The sequence below is a fragment of the Balaenoptera borealis genome, assembly GCF_965194805.1.
Source record: "Balaenoptera borealis genome assembly, chromosome: 9".
Taxonomy (NCBI): Eukaryota; Metazoa; Chordata; class Mammalia; order Artiodactyla; family Balaenopteridae; genus Balaenoptera; species Balaenoptera borealis.
This window is the reverse complement of record NC_138873.1, coordinates 46799092-46821177: the sequence shown is the minus strand read 5'-3', so window position 1 is coordinate 46821177 and position 22086 is coordinate 46799092. Positions and strand designations below refer to the sequence as shown.

Below are 22086 nucleotides of genomic sequence, written 5' to 3'. Positions count from 1 at the left end.
AAATGTAGTTAGATGCTTCTCCAACAGAAGTTAATTCTTTCACATAGGCTAGAGACTGCTCCTGAAAGACTTTGGAAGGAAGGATATGGAAAGGAGGCTGAGCCCTTGTAGGAGAAAAGGAGACCTTTTTAGGCACTGATGGAAAATGCTGAGTAGGAGAGAATGAAGAAAAGATCTTAACATCTTTGTTACAAAGGAAGTGAATGGCTCATTTATTTTACAAAGATACATTATAGTTTTATTTCCATGTTTCCATAAATGGCATTGGATTTATTCCATGGTGCCAAGCTATGGCAACTCTTCTCCTTCCTCTACTTGAAACTAAAGACTCTGTGTGACTCTATCATCCTCAAGCAAAGACCCTCATGGCCCAAGGATAGGGTCAGTCACTGGGAAAAGACTCTGCATCGTATGAAACAATTCTTTGGCCTGTTGTGATTTTGTTTTCTTTGTGTAGGAAATACCAAAGATCACTCAGAAAGTTCTAAGGTTTAATCTCCTGAGCTAATTTAACAACAACCAAAAAAAGCGGTGCTGAGAATGGTGCATGGGTTTCAATGTAAAGACCTGCAAATGCTTTCAATTCTGTGCTATGGTTTTTGTCAAAAAAGCAGAGGTTGCATTTCAATGTGATCACATGCACAAACCAGGCCCTGATTTTCCTAAATTACACTTACTAAATGGAATTCCTTTACCAAAGCACAGACCCATTTTTCCCCCCAAGGGGCATACTAATTTAGTTCTCCAATGAAACTCAATTCTGTACAGTTCAAGATTGAGCCTAAGCTATAATAAATCCACATTTAAATACTTCCATTTATTTATAGGAGATTTTAAATTATTAGATTCTATATACTCTGTTTTAACAGACCAGAATATATATGGCCATGGAAGTTAATCCCTTAGCCTTTTCACCTACTTATTCTCTGTTTATCAATACACTCTGGTTGGAGACATTTATTACAATGCTATTGGCTGAGTAAAACATAAAATGGATAGTTTTGCCGACAGTTTAGAACACGGAAAAGACTAACAGCAACTTTCTCACATTTCTCTTCTCCATCTCTTCCACCACTGTCAAAGAATGTCAGCTTTGGTTGGGTTTTCTAAATGTGTTGTTCAGAAACTCCAAGTAAACTTAATTTTGAAATCTTTAAAATGCCAGCAGCGAGCGTTTCCTTGTGCACGGCCCTTAGCAGAGCAGCCCAGGTTGTCATGGTGAAATGGGTCAGCTCTGTTTGCCAGGCAACCCGTGAAACTGCAAGCAGGCTGCTGGCCTACTGGTAGCCACACAGGCCAAAGCAGTCCCGGATCTATAGCTGAATCTAGGTCACCGGGATTCTCTGATGCTGCAGCTGTCCATGTGGGACTTCCATCTCCAGCGGGGTTCACAGTGCACTCCTGCACACAGGGCATCCCCTGTAGCTGTAAACACTGTCATTCTGCTGGATCCCCTCCTTCTGATGGCCATGTGTTGTGTTCCCCATTTAACTGAAAGTTCCTAGTCATGGGAGCCAGAAAACATCCGTGTGTGTGTGTGTGTGTGTGTGTGTGTGTGTGTGTGTGTGTGTGTGTGTGTGTGTGTGTAAGAAAGACACAGAGACAGAGATCTTGCTCTGGAGACTGCGTGCTGAAACTGCCCCCACTTAAATGCATATTTCCGCGGAGTGAGCTAAATATTAATATCACATTCCTCTCTTAATGTAAACACCAGCAGCAAGATTTGGCAGCTCATAAAAAGAGGAAGAACTTGGGCTTTTCTCCATACGCAGCATGTGCATTTTTTTTTTTTCCTGGGTACCATTTAAGTTAACAGCATGTCTACAGCATGTCTGAAACGGCAGGAATTCAGCGAGATTGGAGGGGAGCTGAGAGAAGAGAGGCTTCAGCAACTCTGCACCCTTGACTCTTCATCAGAGCTCTTGTTGCTAGGAAAACTCTAAATTGTCCTTCCTCGTTGGAGCTGTAAATTATACATTTGTGCCCATTTATTTGACATTCCCTTTTAAATATTCATTGCCTTTTTCTGTTCTTTTTAAAAGCAATGATGTGCATTTTGAATACAGACAAGCAATCTTCCCCAGCATTTATATTTTGATGATTCCTTTTTCCTTCAGAAGGTTTTCCTATTTTTGATACTTTTTTAAGTTGAAAAGCAAGCATTTTTTAAATTGTCCAAATATGGGTTAGGATTTCCAAATTTTCAGGCTAACTGCCAAATGCACCCACCTACACACAGACACACACACACACACGCACGCACACTTCTAGTATGTCACTTGCTGCTACCTAAACTGCCCTGTATAAAAATCTTAAAACAAAGGACCTTCTCTCAATTTACCTAAGGAGAAAATAAATAAATAGTAAGTATGTGAGGTAGGAAGATTTACAGTTATCCATCTCTTTAAAAAAAAAAAAAAGTACATAAATAAATAAATGAACAGCAAAAGGAGATATGATATAAAGCCCCAAATATCAAGCCACCGGAAAAGAAGAAGGCAATACTCGATGGGATAAGGGCCATGTAGAAGGATTAACCTTGACAAGAAAACTAACACTCTGAAAGCAGAGGAGAAGAAAGTAAGAATGGTGTCTGTTAGGCACCAAATTGTATCCCCCCTCTTCAAACTCATATGTTGAGGCCCTAACACCTAGTACCTCAGAATGTGGCTGTCTTTGGAGAGAGGGCCTTTAATTAAGGTTAAATGAGGTCATATGGGTGGGCCCTAATCCAATAGGACGAACGACCTTATAAGAAGAGGGAGAGACACCAGGTTTGTATAGAGAGAAAAGGCCGTGTGAGGACACAGTGAGAAGGTATCCATCTGCACACCAAGGGAAGGGCCTTCAGAGAAACTAACCTGCCAACACCTTGATCCTGAGCTTCTAGTCTCTAGAACTGTGAGAAAATTTCTGTGGTTTAAGCCACCTAGTCTATGGTATTTTGTTATGGCAGCCCTAGCTTACTCATGGTTACAAATGCAAATAACTTTGGAAGGTGATGGACAGAAGCCAAGCAAATTTTTGCTTTAGTGAGGCATCTAAGCAATGAAAACAGCTATCATTTTAATCAGCATTTGTTATGTACCAGGCAGCATGCTAAGTGCTTTCATACACTGTTTCCCTGAATCCTCCCTATAACACCAGGAGATGAACACTATTATTGCCCTTATTTCACAGATGAGAAAGTGTGTGTGTGTGTGTGTGTGTGTGTGTGTGTGTGTGTGTGTCTGTGCACGCACAGCCACAGGGGATGAATAAACTAACCAGAACCTCAAAGACAGCCACTGGTGGTCAGTCAGATGTAGGTAGTCTCCCTGCAGCCCTCGTGCTTAACCACTACACAATAGGCATGTCTCCAGCCACACGGGCTTCCTGAGGTTCTTCAAGCAGAGAATGTATATTCCCACTCCCTTTGTTCCTTATCAGGAGGTACATCTTCCCTGCTTCCTCCTTGAACCTTATCTACCAATTCAAAGCCCGAGTGAGGGACACTCACTCACTATGTGGCACAGTGGTTAAGAATCCGCCTACCAATGCAGGGGACGCGGGTTCGAGCCCTGGTCTGGGAAGATTCCACATGCCGCGGAGCAACTAAGCCCGTGTGCCACAACTACTGAGCCTGCGCTCTAGAACCCACAAGCCACAACTACTGAGCCCGCATGCCAAAACTACTGAAGTCCACGCACCTAGAGCTCGTGCTCCGCAACAAGAGAAGCCACCGCAATAAGAAGCCCGCGCACGGCAAGGAAGAGTAGCCCCCGCTCGCCGCAACTAGAGAAAGCCCGTGGGCAGCAACAAAGACTCAACACAGCCAAGAAGGCAAGAAGGAAAGAAAGAAAGAAGGAAAGCCCAAGTGAGATTCCAGATACCCATAGAAGCCCACTCATGATCTCAACTCCCTCTGTATCCTGGAGCATAATGTTCTATGTATTCCTAAAGCATTACCTGTATATTGCTGGGGATTATCATGAATTATCTGCCCAGGGATATGTCCTGTGCTCGTATGTAGAGAAAAGTCTTCTGGGGGTTAGGGGCTGTAGCGCGAACTTCCTCCTCAGCATCTATTACCAGTCTAGCATATCAAGACACTTAAGAAACATTATTTGACTGCAGCTTCCAAAGGTAAATTTCAGTACAGACACTGTAAATAAACTTAAATCTATGCAAACACCTCAATAATAATCTGGGAGGTGTGATTTCAGCTGTGTTCCGAGTTTGGACTGCCTTGCCCCTTTGAGACTCTATATGGATGTGGTGCCCAGGGATGGTGATACAAGGAAAAGTGGGGAGCAAATCCAGTGGCCCTAGGCTGAGTTCTGAACTGTCTCGCATGCCCTACTCAAGTATCCCTACGCTTACCCTTGCATGCTCATTTCCAATACTCACCAGTTTCTCAATTAGACAATTTGTTCTGTAGAAGAGGCAAAGTTTTAAAGTCAGACACTTAACAACTAGGAACCTTGAGCAAGTTGATCTCTCTGAACCTTCGTTTCTTATTTGCAAAGGGATGATAATAATGCTTACTTATTCAGTGTATGTTAAGACCCCCTTTTCTCACATCTTCCTGTGCCAAATTTAAAAACAACAGCAATGGACTTCCCTGGTGGCTCAGTGGTTAAGAATCCGCCTGCCAATGCAGGGGACACGGCTTCGAGCTCTGGTCCAGGAAGATCCCACATGCCGTGGAGCAACTAAGCCCGTGCGCCATAGCTACTGAGCCTGAGCTCTAGAGCCTAGGAGCCACAACTATTGAAGCCCGCGTGCCTAGAGCCCCTGCTCTGCAAGAAGAGAAGCCACCGCAATAAGAAGCCCGTGCACCACAATGAAGAGTAGCCCCTGCTCGCCGCAACTAGAGAAAGCCCGTGCACAGCAACGATGACCCAACACAGCCAAAAATAAAATAAATAAAATTTAAAAAAACAAAACAAACAAAAAAGTTCTATAAAGGATCAAAGCAAGAATATTTACCATCTTAATTTTAGAGAAGAAAGTAAAAATCACTTTAAGTCCCCTATGGAACAAGTTGCTCAACTCAAACAAACTTTCTCAACTAGAAAGTCATGAAACTCAGACTTAAGCCCAGAGAATCAGGATCTTTCTGGGAAAGAACAATGACTCCCCAGCTGGGCTCTGGGTAAGGTGACTGTTGTAAAAAAAAAACACAATGCAGGACACTTAGTACGTGTTCTCTGGACAATCATGACAAAGCTCTCTATTTTTCCTCCAGTCATCCTCAGGTTATATTCCCTTCTAGGGGTATTCTCAGTATAAAGAAGAAACAATCTCCTTCCCGTTTCCAATAGTATGAGAAATGGTGACATCTATCCAGTTCTCTTCCATCTAAGAGAGGCTTTGTGAAAAGGCTGGGAAGGACTGTGTGCATTGCACAGCTTGATTCAAATTATTTCACCTCATGCTGTCAGATTTTAGCTATAAAATTGAGTAAATTTAATCGTGTTTTTGTGAGAAATAAGCCATGAAAACCTAGTGATATGGTTTGTTAAATTTGTAAATGTATTCATCTCAAAATAATAAAGCTAGAAATGACCTTCTAAAAATTAAATTGAGAAACAAACAAAAAAAGAGAAAATAAAATTTCAAAAGAATACCATGTACAATGGGATCAAATGACATAAAATATTTAGGAATAAATTTAACAAAAGCTGTGCATGATCTTTATACAGAAAACAATAAGACATTGCTAGGGACATTTTTAGAGAATTAAATAATGGAAATATATACCATGATCATGGATTGGAAAACTCAGTATTGTTCTCTATTCTTACCAAATTAATCTATATGATGTAATCCCAACCAAAATCCCCAGCAGTTTTCTTTTTAAGAAACCGACAAGGTGATTCTAAAAATGTGCATGGAAATGCAAAGGATCTAAGGGGAAAACAAAATTTTGTAAAAGACAAACAGAACTGAAGAACTGTCTACTTGATTTTAAGACTTAGTGTGAAACTACAGCAATTAAGATGATGGAATAACATAGAGAGTTCAGAAATAAACCCAAACATGTATGATGACCTTGTGGGTAGGCAAAGATTTTTTAGTTAGGACAGAAATAGCACTAAAAATAAAATTGATTAAACTGGATTTAATTAGAATTAAATCCTTCTGTTGTTTTCAAAAGAAAATATCAAGAAAATAAAGAGGCAGATTGAGAAAAAATATTTGCAACACATATAACTGCTAAAGGAGTATATCCAGAATATAAAAAGCACTTTTTCAACTCAATAAGAAGACAAATAATGCAACTTATTATAAAGGTCGAAGGCCTTCAGTAGCCTCTTCACAAGGATATATGAATACCCAATAAGCACATGAAAAGATGTTCAACATTAGTCATTTGGGAAGTGTAAATTAAAACCACTATGTGACATTACTTCATACCCACTAGAGTGGCTAAAATTAAAGAGACTGGCAATATGAAATATTGCCAAAGATGGGGTGCAACTGGGATTCTCATACATTGTAAGAGTGTAAAATGATGCAACTACCTCAAAGAATAGTTTGGAAGTTTCTTACAAGTTAAAAATATAGTTACTAAATGACACAGCAATTCCAATCCTAGGTATCTACTCGAGAAATGAAAACATATGTGCACACAAAAGAATTGTACACAAATGTTCAATGTTCATAGTTGTCCAAACCAGGAGTCAACCCAATGTCTAACAGCAAGTAAATAAATAAATAAATTGTGGTATAGCCATACAGTGGAGTACCCTACTCAATAATAAGAATGAATTACTAGAATCTGCCTGCCAATGCAGGGGACACGGGTTCGAGCCCTGGTCTGGGAAGATCCCACATGCCGCGGAGCAGCTGGGCCCGTGAGCCACAACTACTGAGCCTGCGCATCTGGAGCCTGTGCTCCGCAGCAAGAGAGGCCGCGATAGTTAGAGGCCCGCGCACCGCAATGAAGAGTGGCCCCCACTTGCCACAACTAGAGAAAGCCCTCGCACAGAAACGAAGACCCAACACAGCTAAAAATAAATAATAAATAAATAAATTAAAAAAAAAAAAAAAAAAAAAGAATGAATTACTGATACACATCACTGCAGGAATGAATCACACAGACATTATCCTGAGTGAAAGGACAGGACACAAAGAAGTCATGGTGTATGGTTCCACTATATGAAATTATATAACAGGCAAAATTAATTGATAATAATAGAAATCAGATCAGTGGTTTCCTAAAGTGGGGGAGGGGAGAATTGAGCACAAGTGGCAAAGGGGAACTTTCTGGAGAAGTGGAGATGTTCTATACTTTGATCAGGGTGTAGTTCCACAGTGTCATCAACCTGTATATTTAAAATGTGAACTTTATTGAATGTAAATTATACTTCCCAAAAGTTGAATTTTTAAAAGCTGAACTTGGTCAAACTTTCTTAAATATTCTTTTTCTCTCACTTCATACAAAATATTGAAAATCTTTCCCTTCTAAAACAGAGATTAGTCTATACTGAGAGCTATATACTGAACTCCCCTCTCAGAGGTTCCAAACATGACTCTCCTGAGACCAAAGGTTCCAATATTCTTAAAAACAGTGAGTGATGAAAGAAGGTCATATTTCTGAAACTACTAAAAAATGAGACAATAACTTGACCTACAAACAAAAGAAGTTCCAAGCCTTCAAAAAAAAAAAAATTTATTATGGAACACTACAAACACACACAAGAAGAGAGCACAGCACAGTAAATCTTTATGTACCTGTTACCTAGCTTTAACAGTCATCCTTATACGGCCAATGCTACTCATATACATACACTCCCCTTCTCCAGCCTCCCCTTGAATTATTTTAAAGCAAATCCTGGGTGTCATATGATTTCATCTGAAAATACAAGAAGCTCTAAAATTGTGATTCACTTGCTTTTGCTACGTATCCTCTGCCTGAAATGCTTGCCCCTTCACCCTGAATATGGCTGACTTTTCTCATCTGTCAGATGAGACCTTTTCAGAAAGGCCTTCCCTGACCTCCCTACCTTGGCCCCATTACTTTTTGAGATGGTAATTTTTCACAATTTGTAATTATTAGTTACTGTTTTTTGTCTGTCTTCTCAATTATACTCAAAGTGTCAGTGGGACAGCACCAGCACAATGCTTGGAAGATGATTAATAAATAGAATGTTCTCATTGTTAATTAGTTGTCTGAGCAGATAATCAGCTACAACTCTTAAGAGGTCAATAATTAATATTTCTTCTATATGTGATGGTGCCCTGGACAACCACCAAAGATGAATTGGCACTGCTTTTTCAGAGTCTCCCAAAGCCTTCTCCTAAGGTATAAGTGTCAAGTAGAACCAATGGGTATGTTTTTATAAGAATCATGGAATGTTATAAGTGAAAGCTGCTTGAGAAATATTCTACATTCATAGATTTGTTGGCTTTTAGAATGAAAAGATAACATTTTGTTGAACATGGTTAAACCTCTTTCAGTTAACAGAAAACATTACCTCATGTTGCAGAATTTGTGTCTAGAAATATAATCCATGAATTTGAATGAGAATTTAATTCCACGAAATGTCAGAAAAAAATACTCAATTTTATACTATCTATGCATAGTATACTCAGTTAATCCATTTATTCAACAAATATTTATTTCACATCTATTATGTACCAGAAACTCTTCTAGGTAGTTGGGGATATATCAGTGAAAATAAAGCAAAACTTATATTTTAGCCCATGTGTCAATATTGTAATAGTACATCCTCCTGAATTTACTATAGTATTGTCATAAAGTAACATAGAAGGAAATGCTTTCTATGAAGTTCTCAGTAAAGGCAGAATAGACCACTTCCTTGTAAAGTATATAATACCAAAATTTCAACGTTATTATTTAGCTTCTCCGTGTTTTAAACTCAGAAGAATTACCCCTGGCAGAGCACCAAGTTGTTATTAGCTGGAAGCCCAGGGAAAAAAGAGAACATTTTATCCCAGGAGCTCCCCTCCTATTGACGCACTGATGTGCAATCTGACTGCAGGATCTCTTCTTCAACAACCTCAAACCTTTTATGACAACACTGGATGGGAGCAGAAATGCAGTAGGATGCACCCCTGAATCCAGAAGTGCTCAACATACCTCATACACCTTAGAGTTTTAGGTGACCCAAAGCAGAGAATTCAACCAAGTCTGATCCATCTAGAAAGGCATCCTCCATTCCATTTTCTCCAAGAAGTTATGTCAAATATTCTGTCCATTTTCCTCCTCATTCATTTACTCTTGTCAGAGCACTAGTCCCAAAGTGTGGTTTGGGAAGTATGGGCGCCACACTGATACTTTCTCCTGTGTTGGGATTGGAGTTAAGGACAACCTCAAAGTGTAGGGGTAGCAGTAAGTGAGGTGAGGCAGGGCCGCAAGAGGGAAGGCGTACCTCCCAGAAGGGGAGCAGATGCAAGCAAGAGTCTCTCCTATAATCTCAGGATGATATCTCTGCTCTGATCTCTGTCTCTTCAACGTCCTCTCCCACCAACACAACATGTAAGGGAGCTTTCCTAGTTCTCTGATAAAATTCTTTTCATTCTTTGAATATTGACTTGGTTTTCCCATGGCATTCCTGGGAATTCTAGCTAGACTTGCTGCTTTACCTGGAAACCACCAGCCCAAGAGGCATCCAATTTGGATGACAAGGATATAATATCAGGAAAGCCAATCCAACAAGAGTGGATTTTTGAAACAATAAGATATTGAATCTACATGAGTTTCCCCCACCTAGAAACGAAAATAACATGTATTGCATTTTTAAAATGATAAAATAATGTAAATTTCTTATTTTAACAGCTCAGATCTCAGTTGCCAAGTAACAAAACCCACAAGTTCTTTGTATTTTCCATGAGCTTTCAAACTGCATGTTTCTACCATACTTCAGGGCAAGGAGGAACTTGTTGCTAAATATACTGCATGTTCTTCCTACAAGAAATTTGGGGATTTCTCAGAACCACCTGGGGGGTTGAAGGGGTGATTGAAAAGTCACTGCTGGCTTTTCGTCTCTGAGCTGTTGATTCTATTACTAGGGAGAGACAAAGACTAATTGTTCCTCCCCATGATGAAAGTTGCTTTGAGAAGTCAGAGGCACTTCTGAAAAGATGGAGCATTAACCCTGGTGAGCAAGGAGCATGCTAGAGAATAAGCCTAGGAGCCTACTTTCCTTGCAGGTAGTTTTCTAACAATTCAAAACCTGCAAAATTTTAGTCAGTGCACAGCACTAGATGCCCAGCCCTGTGTCTTGTCTTTCTGTTCCACACTCATGGTGAAAATTAATACCTCCCTCCTCTGAATTCTTATAGACTTTATTTTCTATATAAGCTCTTGTTACTCATCATATGCTGTCTCTGCTATTGATGCTATTATACAGGTGTTGCATCCCTAACTAGATCACAAGATTTGGGGGAGTAGATATAACTTCTTGTATATCCTCCACTGCCCTAGGAAAATTGCTGTATATGTAGGCTTTAAATAAATATACGTTAAGTGACTAAACAATCCTTATATGACTGAGCTAAGGGAACACAAGTAATATCTGCTGACAATATTCCCCACGTTCCCTGTTTCCTTCTGTAAATCCCAAACAACCACACACACACACACACACACACACACACTCTTACAGATATTAAAAGGAAAGTCTTTTTTTTTTTTCGTTTTCATTAGCCCCAATTCCTAAATTTTCTTGGCCTTTCCTGATTTCTTATAATAAAATGTATTAAGAATTGGTCCTGTGTTTTATTCCATCTTGGTTTTTCTTAGAGTCATGATTCTGTAGAATCAGCACTCCCTGGCTTTCTCCTTATTTCTTTTCTATCTCAGTCTCCTTTGTGGGTTCCTGCCCAGGGCTCATCCCTTGGTTGATGGTACTCCTTGGCATTGTGCCTACTGCTGCTCCCTTAGCAATCACTCCAGGTAATAACTTCTATTACCATCTACATGCTGGTGACTGCCAATTTATCTGCAGACCAGCTCTCTCCTCTGAGCGCTGGACCCATATAACCAACTGCACTACTGGACATCTCCACAGGCACCTCAAACCCTGCGTGACCCAAACCACAATCATCATCTTCCCTCTTCAAACCTGCTCTTACTCCTGTATTTCCGATCTCCAAAAATGGCATCAGCATCAAGCCAATTACCTAAACCAGACCTCTTGACCTAGCTAACTACCAATCATCAATGGCTGTCACGTTTACTTCCTCCATACGCCTCTTTTTCTTCTGGTCACTGGGATAGTTGAGGCAACAGCATCTGTCCCATTACTGAAGTCCTGTTCTAACTGGTCTTTCTACAGATGCATGGTTTTAAGTCCTCCAGGTCATTTAATGCTGAAGCCAGAGTGATTTTTCCAAAATATAAATTTGATCATGTCACCCTATGCCTAAAAATCTTTCAATAAATCTCACTGTTCTTAGAGATAGAGCAAAATTCCTTAATTTCGCTTACAAACTCCTATACAATCTCATCCCTGCCATGTCAGCCCAACACTAACCTTTCTAGCCCACTTAAACATCTTATTACCTCAAATGCTCTCTCTCATTGTCGAGTCTTGGCTTGTGCTTTCCTCGACCGATCACTCTGTCTCCCTAGCCTAGTCCTCAGCTTTGCCCCAACTCCTGCTCATCTTTCACTTTGGCTCCACCTCTTCCAAGAAGCCTTTCCCAGCCCCCTGAGTACAGGTTACATGCCCCTCCTTGGTATTTCCAGAGCATATGTGCTCTCCCTTTATCTCATTTATCGTACGGTGTTATCCTTGGCTAATTTTTGTTCTGAATTTCGCACTAGCCACTCCCAGGAGGGCAGAGATTTGACTTTGTTTGAAGCTTAATCCTCAGCACCTGGACCAATGCCTAGCACATAGTTAGTGCTCAGAAAATATTTGCTGATGAGTGTCTTGCATGATCAATCACATGAAATCACTTTCTCAATGCGAGAGAGATACACTGATGAGAAAAATATTTCTTACCTGTATTTCAAGCCAGAAGTGGGTTTTCCCCTTTCACAGCCTTACTGGTTGTTTCAGTTATCAAGAAGAGGCAACTTTCTTATTAAGTGAGGGAGAGGTAGGAAATGTACAGAGGACCTTGGTATGAATGATTCTAGAGTCCAGTGAGAGCAGATCCCCCTTCATCATGAGGTCCACACAGAGCAGGAGTCTAGAAACCTCTGAGTTAATTCCCGCAAAGTTATTTTCTTTGACTTATTGACTGATCTGAGATGGAGCCAATAATAAGAACATTCCAAACTTCTGGTGCACTCTGGAAGGCTGCAGATCAGTTTTTCTATGCACATTAAATACATAATAATAATGGTCATTCAGATCTCATACTTGGCAGATTTTACATCGAAAGGGGCCTGTTTCTTATTTGACTCTCAGACTACCTGGCACTCCCATTAAATTCAAAGGGACTCTGGGTTTGACACCTCTCCAAGTAGACACTGAGCAAGGTAAGAAAAGACAAAATATATTCAATGATTTAGTGATTAGTAACCACACATCAAAGTTAAAGACCAAGATATAAAGAAATCCACCATCTTGCCCTGAGTGAGTTACTGAGAATGTTTTTAAGAAGGTGATTAAAACTAAAGATCAAGTGACCAGGGACTGGGGTGACAGGACTGAGGAATGACTGCTTATGGGGGGGTGGGATTATCTCTTATGCTGATGAAAATGTTCTAAATTTGGTTCTGGTGTTGGTTGCACAAGTCTGTGAATATACTAAAAACCATTGAATTGTGTACTTTAAATGGGAGAATTGTGTGATATATTATCTCAATAAAGTGGTTTATAAAAAAAACTAAAGGTCAAAAGCAAACAAACAAACAAGCAAAATACTAAAGGTCTTAGCTGGCAGGGTCTATAAAACCTGTTGACTCCTTTCCAAGAAAATAAGCCTAAATTAGATAATAACTGCAAGAGGCATTTAAAGGCCACTTTAAGCTGAATGCTCTTGTGAGAAACATGGGGCCTAATTACTGTGTGCTGGGGACACTAGTCAACTTGTAAGAAGGAAAAATGAAAGAAATGAATAAACAAACACAATTCTTTTGTCTATCCCTGTCTGCAATATATCTTAAATTGCAGTGAGTGGATTCAGCTGGCCTCCTCGGTAAAGGGTTAAAATCCACTTCCCATCTTTCTAAGGTGCCATTAACAGCAACCTGGAAAGCTCCTTTATTTATGCCCAATTAAACTGCAAAATATCAAGCTTGTGAATTTAGAAACTGACTATCAACATTTTGCTGCAAGTAGATATTAATTGATATTAAATCACCATGGAAGGCCTATAGATATGCACTGCATGCCAAAGGCTTTCTGACCAAGGAAAGGTAAGCACAATGAAATAATTAGATATGATTTTCCATTTCTTTACAAATGTTACTAAATACTTAACTCAGCACCACCTGGGTTCTCTCTTTATTATTAGCTTACTTGTATTCATTTTGTCTAGCTCTCTGTAAGTTGTTTTTTTAAGCCTTTTAAAATAAAATAATACAGTATTAAAAATCAACTTCATTTGTTACTGTTTGCTAATTATAGTACTGATACTTTTTTAGCATTAACTATTAAACTGAAATCTGCGTCTGTGACAATACTGAGAAAATTCAGGACTTACAAACACTTCTAAGAAAGAAGATGGATACCTTGAATTTGAACATGGATTTATCACTATATATTTGAGGGATATATGTAAATTCCAAAGTTATTTAAAATACTCTACAAAGGTGTGGTCATGGAATAGACATATATGCTGCTTCCCTGTATTCCTACCTTTCCTCCCTTGGCACAAAGGAGTATTATTACACTTCCCCACTTCCTTGAAATTAGATGTAGCCATGTGACTTCCTTTGGCCAATGAGATATGAGTGTCACTTTCATGCAGAAGCATTTAATGGCTGGTGTGAGACCCACTAGCATTCTCCTGCCCTGACTTGGCTAGCATGGAAGCAGATGTTAACATGGAAACAAGATGCTGAACCATCATATGGAAGGGAGCTTCCCTGGGGGTCACCTGTTCATGTAGCAGACCTGGCACAAGCAAAAAGAAACTTCTGTCACTCTAAGATTTGGGGTTGTTTACCACAGCATGGCCTAGCCTTTCTAACCAATACAGAGACACCAAGCCCTACCGTAGCAAGCTCCCTTGATTCCCTAAGCATGTCCTGAAGTACTGTCCATTCTCTACTTAAATACACTACTAAACTTAGAATCATACATACATTTTAGGAGAACTAATAAGAAAATATTGGGAGCTGGCACCTGGAAAAGCAGTTAATTGGATTGACCATATGTATATAACACAGACAGAAAAATACACATATTTATATACTGGATTAAATGTCTACTGGGAGTAGAGACCTTCAAGATGGCGGAGGAGTAAGACATGGAGATCACCTTCTTCCCCACAAATGCATCAGAAATACATCTACATGTGGAACAAACTCCTACAGAACACCTACTGAACGCTGGCAGAAGACCTCAGACTTCTCAAAAGGCAAGAAACTCCCCACGTACCTGGGTAGGGCAAAAGAAAAAAGAAAAAACAAAGACAAAAGAATAGGGATGGGACCTGCATCTCTGGGAGGGAGCTGTGAAGGAGGAAAAGTTTCCACACACTAGGAAGCCCCTTCACTGGCGGAGACGGGGGGTGGCAGGGGGGAATCTTCGGAGCCACGGAGGAGAGCGCAGCAACAGGGGTGCAGAGGGCAAAGTGGAGAGATGCCCACACAGAGGATCTGTGCCGACCAGCACTCACCAGCCTGAGAGGCTTGTCCGCTCACCCGCCCCAGCGGGTGAGGGCTGGGAGCTGAGGCTCTGGCTTCAGAGTTCAGATCCCAGGGAGAGGACTGGGGTTGGCTGCATGAACACAGCCTGAAGGGGGCTAGTAGTGCCACAGCTAGCCATGAGGGAGTCCGGGAAAAAGTCTGGACCTGCCTAAGAGGCAAGAGACCATTGTTCGGGGTGCGCGAAGAGAAGGGATTCAGAGCACCGCCTAAGTGAGCTCCAGAGACAGGCGTGAGCTGTGGCTATCAGCGCAGACCACAGAAATGGGCATGAGACGCTAAGGCTGCTGCTGCAGCCACCAAGAAGCCTGTGTGCGAGCACAGGTTACTATCCACACCTCCCCTCCGGGGAGCCTGTGCAGCCCACCACTGCCAGGGTCCCGTGATCCAGGGACAACTTCCCCGGGAGAACACACAGCGCGCCTCAGGCTGCTGCAACATCACGCTGGCCTCTGCTGCCGCAGGCTCTCCCCACATTCCATACCCCTCCCTCCCCCCAGCATCAGTGAGCCAGAGCCCCCTAATCAGCTGCTCCTTTAACCTCGTCCTGTCTGAGTGGGAACAGACACCCTCAGGCGACCTACATGCAGAGGCGGGGCCAAATCCAAAGCTGAACCCCAGGAGCTGTGCGAACAAAGAAGAGAAAGGGAAATCGCTCCCAGCAGCCTCAGGAGCAGTGGATTAAATCTCCACAATCAACTTGATGTACCCTGCATCTCTGGAATACCAGAATAGACAATGAATCATCCCAAAATTGAGGCAGTGGACTTTGGGAGCAAATGTAGACTTGGGGTTTGCTTTCTGCATCTAATTTGTTTCTGGTTTTACGTTTATCTTAGTTTGGTATTTAGAGTTTATTATCATTGGTAGATTTATTGATTTGGTTGCTCTCTTCCTTTTTGTTTTAAAAATATACATATATACATATGTATATTTTTTTCCTTTTTCTCTTTTGTGGATGTGTATGCATATGCTTCTTTGTGTGATTTTGTCAGTATAGCTTGGCTTTTACCATTTGTCCTAGGGTTCTGTCTGCCCATTTTTGGTTTTTTTCTTTTAGTATAGTTTTTAGCACTTGTTATCATTGGTGGATTTGTTTCTGGGTTTGGTTGCTTTCTTCTTTCTTTCTTTTTTTTCCTTACTTAAAAAATTTTTTTTATATTTAATAATTTTTTTATATTTTATTTTAATAATTTTATTTTATTTAACTTCTTTTTCTTTTTTCCTTTCTTTCTTTTTTTCTCCCTTTTCTTCTGAGCCGTGAGGCTGACAAGGTCTTCATGCTCTGGCTGGGTGTCAGGCCTGTGCCTCTGAGGTGAGAGAGCCGAGGTGAGGACACTGGTCCACCAGACACCTCCCGGCTCCAGATAATATCAAACAGCAAAAGCTCTCCCAGAGATCTCCATCTAAACACAAAGACCCAGCTCCACTCAATGACCAGCAAGCTACAGTGCTGGACACCCTATGCCAAACAACTAGCAAGACAGGAACACAACCCCACCCATTAGCAGAGAGGCTGCCTAAAATCATAATAAGGTCACAGACACCCCAAAACACACCACCAGACATGGTCCTGCCCACCAGAAAGACAAAATCAGCCCCATCCACCAGAACATAGGCAACAGTTCCCTTCACCAGGAGGCCTACACAACCCACTGAACCAACCTTAGCCACTGGGGGCAGACAACAAAAACAACAGCAACTACTAACCTGCAGCCTGCAAAAAGGAAACCACAAACACACTAAGTTAAGTAAAATGAGAAGACAGAGAAACACACAGCAGATGAAGGAGCAAGGTAAAAACCCACCAGACCAAATAAATGACAAGGAAATAGGCAGTCTACCTGAAAAAGAATTCAGAGTAATGGTAGTAAAGATGACCCAAAATCTTGGAAATAGAATGGAGAAATACAAGAAACATTTAACAAGGACCTAGAAGAACTACAGAGCAAACAAACAATGATGAACAACACAATAAATAAAATTAAAAATTCTCTAGAAGGAATCAATAGCAGAATAATTGAGGCAGAAGAACGGATAAGTGACCTGGAAGATAAAATAGTGGAAATAACTACCGCAGAGCGGAATAAAGAAAAAAGAATGAAAAGAATTGAGGACACTCTAAGAGACCTCTGGGACAACATTAAATGCACCAACGTTTGAATTATAGGGGTCCCAGAAGAAGAAGAGAAAAAGAAAGGGACTGAGAAAATATTTGAAGAGATTATAGTTGAAAACTTCCCTAATATGGGAAAGGAAATAGTCAATCAAGTCCAGGAAGTGCAGAGAGTCCCATACAGGAAAAATCCAAGGAGAAACATGCCAAGACACACATTAATCAAATTATCAAAAATTAAATACAAAGAAAAAATATTAAAAACAGCAAGGGAAAAAAAACAAATAACATACAAGGGAATCCCCATAAGGTTAACAGCTGATCTTCAGCAGAAACTCTGCAAACCAGAAGGGAGTGGCAGGACATATTTAAAGTGATGAAGGACAAAAACCTACAACCAAGATTACTCTACCCAGCAAGGATCTCATTCAGATTCGATGGAGAAATTAAAACCTTTACAGACAAGCAAAAGCTGAGAGAATTCAGCACCACCAAGCCAGCTTTACAACAAATGCTAAAGGAACTTCTCTAGGCAGGAAACACAAGAGAAGGAAGACACCTACAATAACAAACCCAAAACAATTAAGAAGATGGTAATAGGAACATACATATCGATAACTACCTTAAATGTAAATGGGTTAAATGCTCCAACCAAAACACATAGACTGGCTGAATGGATACAAAAACAAGACCCATATATATGCTGTCTACAAGAGACCCACTTCAGACCTAGGGACACATACAGACTGAAAGTGAGGGGATGGAAAAAGATATCCCATGCAAATGGAAACCAAAAGAAAGCTGGAGTAGCAATTCTCATATCAGACAAAATAAATACTAAAACAAAGACTATTACAACAGACAAAGAAGGACACTACATAATGATCAAGGGATCAATCCAAGAAGAAGATATAACAATTGTAAATATTTATGCACCCAACGAGGAGCACCTCCATACATAAGGCAAATGCTAACAGCCATAAAAGGGGAAATCGACAGTAACACGATCATAGTAGGGGACTTTAACACCCCACTTTCACCAATGGACAGATCATCCAAAATGAAAATAAATACGGAAACACAAGCTTTAAATGATACATTAAACAAGATGGACTTAATTGATATTTATAGGACATTCCACCCAGAAACAACAGAATACACTTTCTTCTCAAGTGCTCAGGGAACATTCTCCAGGATAGATCATATCTTGAGTCACAAATCAAGTCTTGGTAAATTTTAAAAAATTGAAATCATATCAAGTACGTTTTCCGACCACAACACTATGAGATTAGATATCAATTACAGGAAAAAAAATCTGTAAAAAATACAAACACATGGAGGCTAAAAAATACACTACTAAACAACCAAGAGGTAACTGAAGAAATCAAAGAGGAAATCAAAAAATACCTAGAAACAAATGACAATGAAAACACGATGACCGAAAACGTATGGGATGCAGCAAAAGCAGTTTAAGAGGGAAGTTTATAGCAATACAATCCTACCTCAAGAAACAAGAAACATCTCAAATAAACAACCTAACCTTATACGTAAAGCAATTAGAGAAAGAAGAACAAAAAAAACCCCAAAATTAGAAGAAGGAAAGAAATCATAAAGATCAGATCAGAAATAAATGAAAAAGAAATGAAGGAAACAATAACAAAGATCAATAAAACTAAAAGCTGGTTCTTTGAGAAGATAAACAAAATTGATAAACCATTAGCCAGACTCATCAAGAAAAAAAAGGGAGAAGACTCAAATCAATAGAATTAGAAATGAAAAAGGAGAAGTAACAACGGACACTGCAGAAATACGAAGGATCATGAGACATTACTAAAAGCAACTCTATGCCAATAAAATGGACAACTTGGAAGAAATGGACAAATTCTTAGAAAAGCACAACCTTCTAAGACTGAACCAGGAAGAAACAGAAAATATAAGCAGACCAATCACAAGCACTGAAATTGAAACTGTGATTAAAAATCTTCCAACAAACAAAAGCCCAGGACCAGATGGCTTCACAGGTGAATTCTATCAAACATTTAGAGAAGAGCTAACACCTATCCTTCTCAAACTCTTCCAAAATATAGCAGAGGGAGGAACACTTCCAAACTCATTCTATGAGGTCACCATCACACTGATACCAAAACCAGACAAAGATACTACAGAAAAAGAAAATTACAGACCAATATCACTGATGAATATAGATGCAAAAATCCTCAACAAAATACTAGCAAACAGAACCCAACAACACATTAAAAGGATCATACACCATGATCAAGTGTGGTTTATCCCAGGAATGCAAGGATTCTTCAATATACGCAAATCTATCAATGTGATAAACCATATTAACAAATTGAAGGAGAAAAACCATATGATCATCTCAATAGATGCAGAAAAAGCTTTTGACAAAATTCAACAGCCATTTATGATAAAAACCCTCCAGAAAGTAGGCATAGAGGGAACTTACCTGAACATAATAAAGGTCATATGTAACAAACCCACAGCCAACATCGTTCTCAATGCTGAAAAACTGAAAGCATTTCTTCTAAATCAGGAACAAGACAAGGTTGTCCATTCTCACCACTGTTATTCAACATAGTTTTGGAAGTTTCATCTACAGCAATCAGAGAAGAAAAAGAAATAAAAGGAATCCAAATCAGAAAAGAAGTAAAGCTGTCACTGTTTGCAGATGACATACTATACATAGAGAATTCTAAAGATGCTATCAGAAAACCACTAGAGCTAATCAATGAATTTGGCAAAGTAGCAGGATACAAAATTAATGCACAGAAATCTCTTGCATTCCTATACACTAATGATGAAAAATCTGAAAGAGAAACTAAGGAAACATTCCCATTTACCACTGCAACAAAAAAGAATAAAATACCTAGGAATAAACCTACCTAAGGAAACAAAAGACCTGTATGCAGAAAACTATAAGACACTGATGAAAGAAATTAAAGATGATACAAACAGATGGAGAGATAAATCATGTTCTTGGATTGGAAGAATCAATGTTGTAAAAATGACCATACTACCCAAAGGAAGCTACAGATTCAATGCAATCCCTATCAAATTACCAATGGCATTTTTCACAGAACTAGAACAAAACATTTCACAATTGTATGGAAACACGAAAGACCCCGAATAGCCAAAGCAATCTTGAGGGAAAAAAACGGAGCTGGAGGAATCAGGCTCCCAGACTTCAGACTATACTACAAAGCTACAGTAATCAAGACAGTATGGTACTGGCACAAAAACAGAAATATAGATCAATGGAACAGTATAGAAAGCCCACACATAAACCTACGCACATATGGTCACCTTATTTTTGATAAAGGAGGCAAGAATATACAATGGAGAAAAGACAGCCTCTTCAATAAGTGGTGCTGGGAAAACTGGACAGCTACATGTAAAAGAATGAAATTAGAACACTCCCTAACACCATACACAAAAATAAACTCAAAATGGATTAAAGACCTAAATGTAAGGCCAGACACTGTCAAACTCTTAGAGGAAAACATAGGAAGAACACTCTATGACAGAAATCACAGCAAGATTCTTTTTAACTCACCTCCTAGAGAAATGGAAATAAAAACAAAAATAAACAAATGGGACCTAATGAAACTTAAACGCTTTTGCACAGCAAAGGAAACCACAAATGAGACTAACAGACAACACTCAGAATGGGAGAAAATATTTGCAAATGAAGCAACTGACAAAGGTTTAATCTCCAAAATTTACAAGCAGCTCATGCAGCTCAATATCAAAAAAACAATCAACCCAATCCTAAAATGGGCAGAAGACCTAAATAGACATTCCTCCAAAGAAGATATACAGATTGCCAACAAACACATGCAAGGATGCTCAACATCACTAATCATTAGAGAAATGCAAATCAAAACTACAGTGAGGTATCACCTCATACCAGTCAGAATGGCCATCATCAAAAAACATACAAACAATAAAGGCTGGAGAGGGTGTGGAGAAAAGGGAACCCTCTTGCACTGTTGGTGGGAATATAAATTGATACAGCCACTATGGAGAACAGTATGGAGGTTCATTAAAAAACCAAAAATAGAACTACCATACGACCCAGCAATCCCACTACTGGGCACATACCCTGAGAAAACCATACTTCAAAAAGAGTCATGTAACACAATGTTCACTGCAGCTCTGTTTTCAATAGCCAGGACATGGAAGCAACCTAAGTGTCCATCCACAGATGAATGGATAAAGAAGATGTGGCACATATACACAATGGAATATTTTCAGCCATAAAAAGAAACGAAACTGAATTATTTTATAGAGGTGGATGGACCTAGAGTCTGTCATACAGAATGAAGTAAGTTAGAAACAGGAAAACAAATACCGTATGCTAAGACATATATATGGAATCTTAAAAAAAAAAAAAAAAAAAAAACGTTCTGAAGAACCTAGGGGCAGGACAGGAATAAAGATGCATATGTAGAGAATGGACTTGAGGACGCGGGGAGGGGGAAGGGTAATCTGGGACGAAGTGAGAGAGTGGCATGGACATATATACACTATCAAACGTAAAATAGCTAGCTAGTGGGAAGCAGCTGCAATGCACAGGGAGATCAGCTCGGTGCTTTGTGACCACCTAGAGGGGCTGGATAGGGAGGATGGGAGGGAGACTCAAGAGGGAGGGGATATGGGGATATATGTATATGGATAGCTGATTCAATTTGTTATAAAGCAGAAACTAACCCACCATTGTAAAGCAGTTATACTCCAATAAAGATGTTAAAAAAAAAAAAAAAGAAAGAAAGAAATCTGCTTATTCATTGCCAAAAAATAAATAAATAAATATAAATGTCTACTGGAATTTTCTTTCCATGAACCTAAGAGAAATGTGTGTTAGTTTCCTGTTGCTATTTTAACAACCATAGCGATGTAACGCAAATTTATTCTTTTATAGTTCTGGAGAGCACAAGTCTAAATCGAAGTGTTATCAGGGCCGTGCTCCTTCTGGAGCTTCAGAAGGAATCTGTTTCCCTGTCTCTTTTAGCTTCTAGTGCTGCCTGCATTCATTGGCTTGAGGCTCCATCTTCAAGGGGCATCACTCCAACCTTCTTTTCCATCATCACGTTTCCTACTATTCACTCTGAACTCCTGCCCCTGTCTTATAAGGACCCTTGTGATTACATTCGGTCTACCAGGATAA

The 22086-nt window shown here is 39.8% G+C and overlaps 1 long non-coding RNA gene across 1 annotated transcript in view; it reads left to right on the top strand.

The window, feature by feature from the left end:
- Positions 1 to 1566: 1566 nt before the first annotated feature.
- The window catches only part of LOC309634623, a 360017-nt gene continuing 339497 nt past the window's right edge, over positions 1567 to 22086 (top strand). Inside the window, exon 1 of the long non-coding RNA XR_014248254.1 lies at positions 1567 to 4939. This is a non-coding gene — a long non-coding RNA (uncharacterized lncRNA). The remainder of the gene's footprint in view (positions 4940 to 22086) is intronic.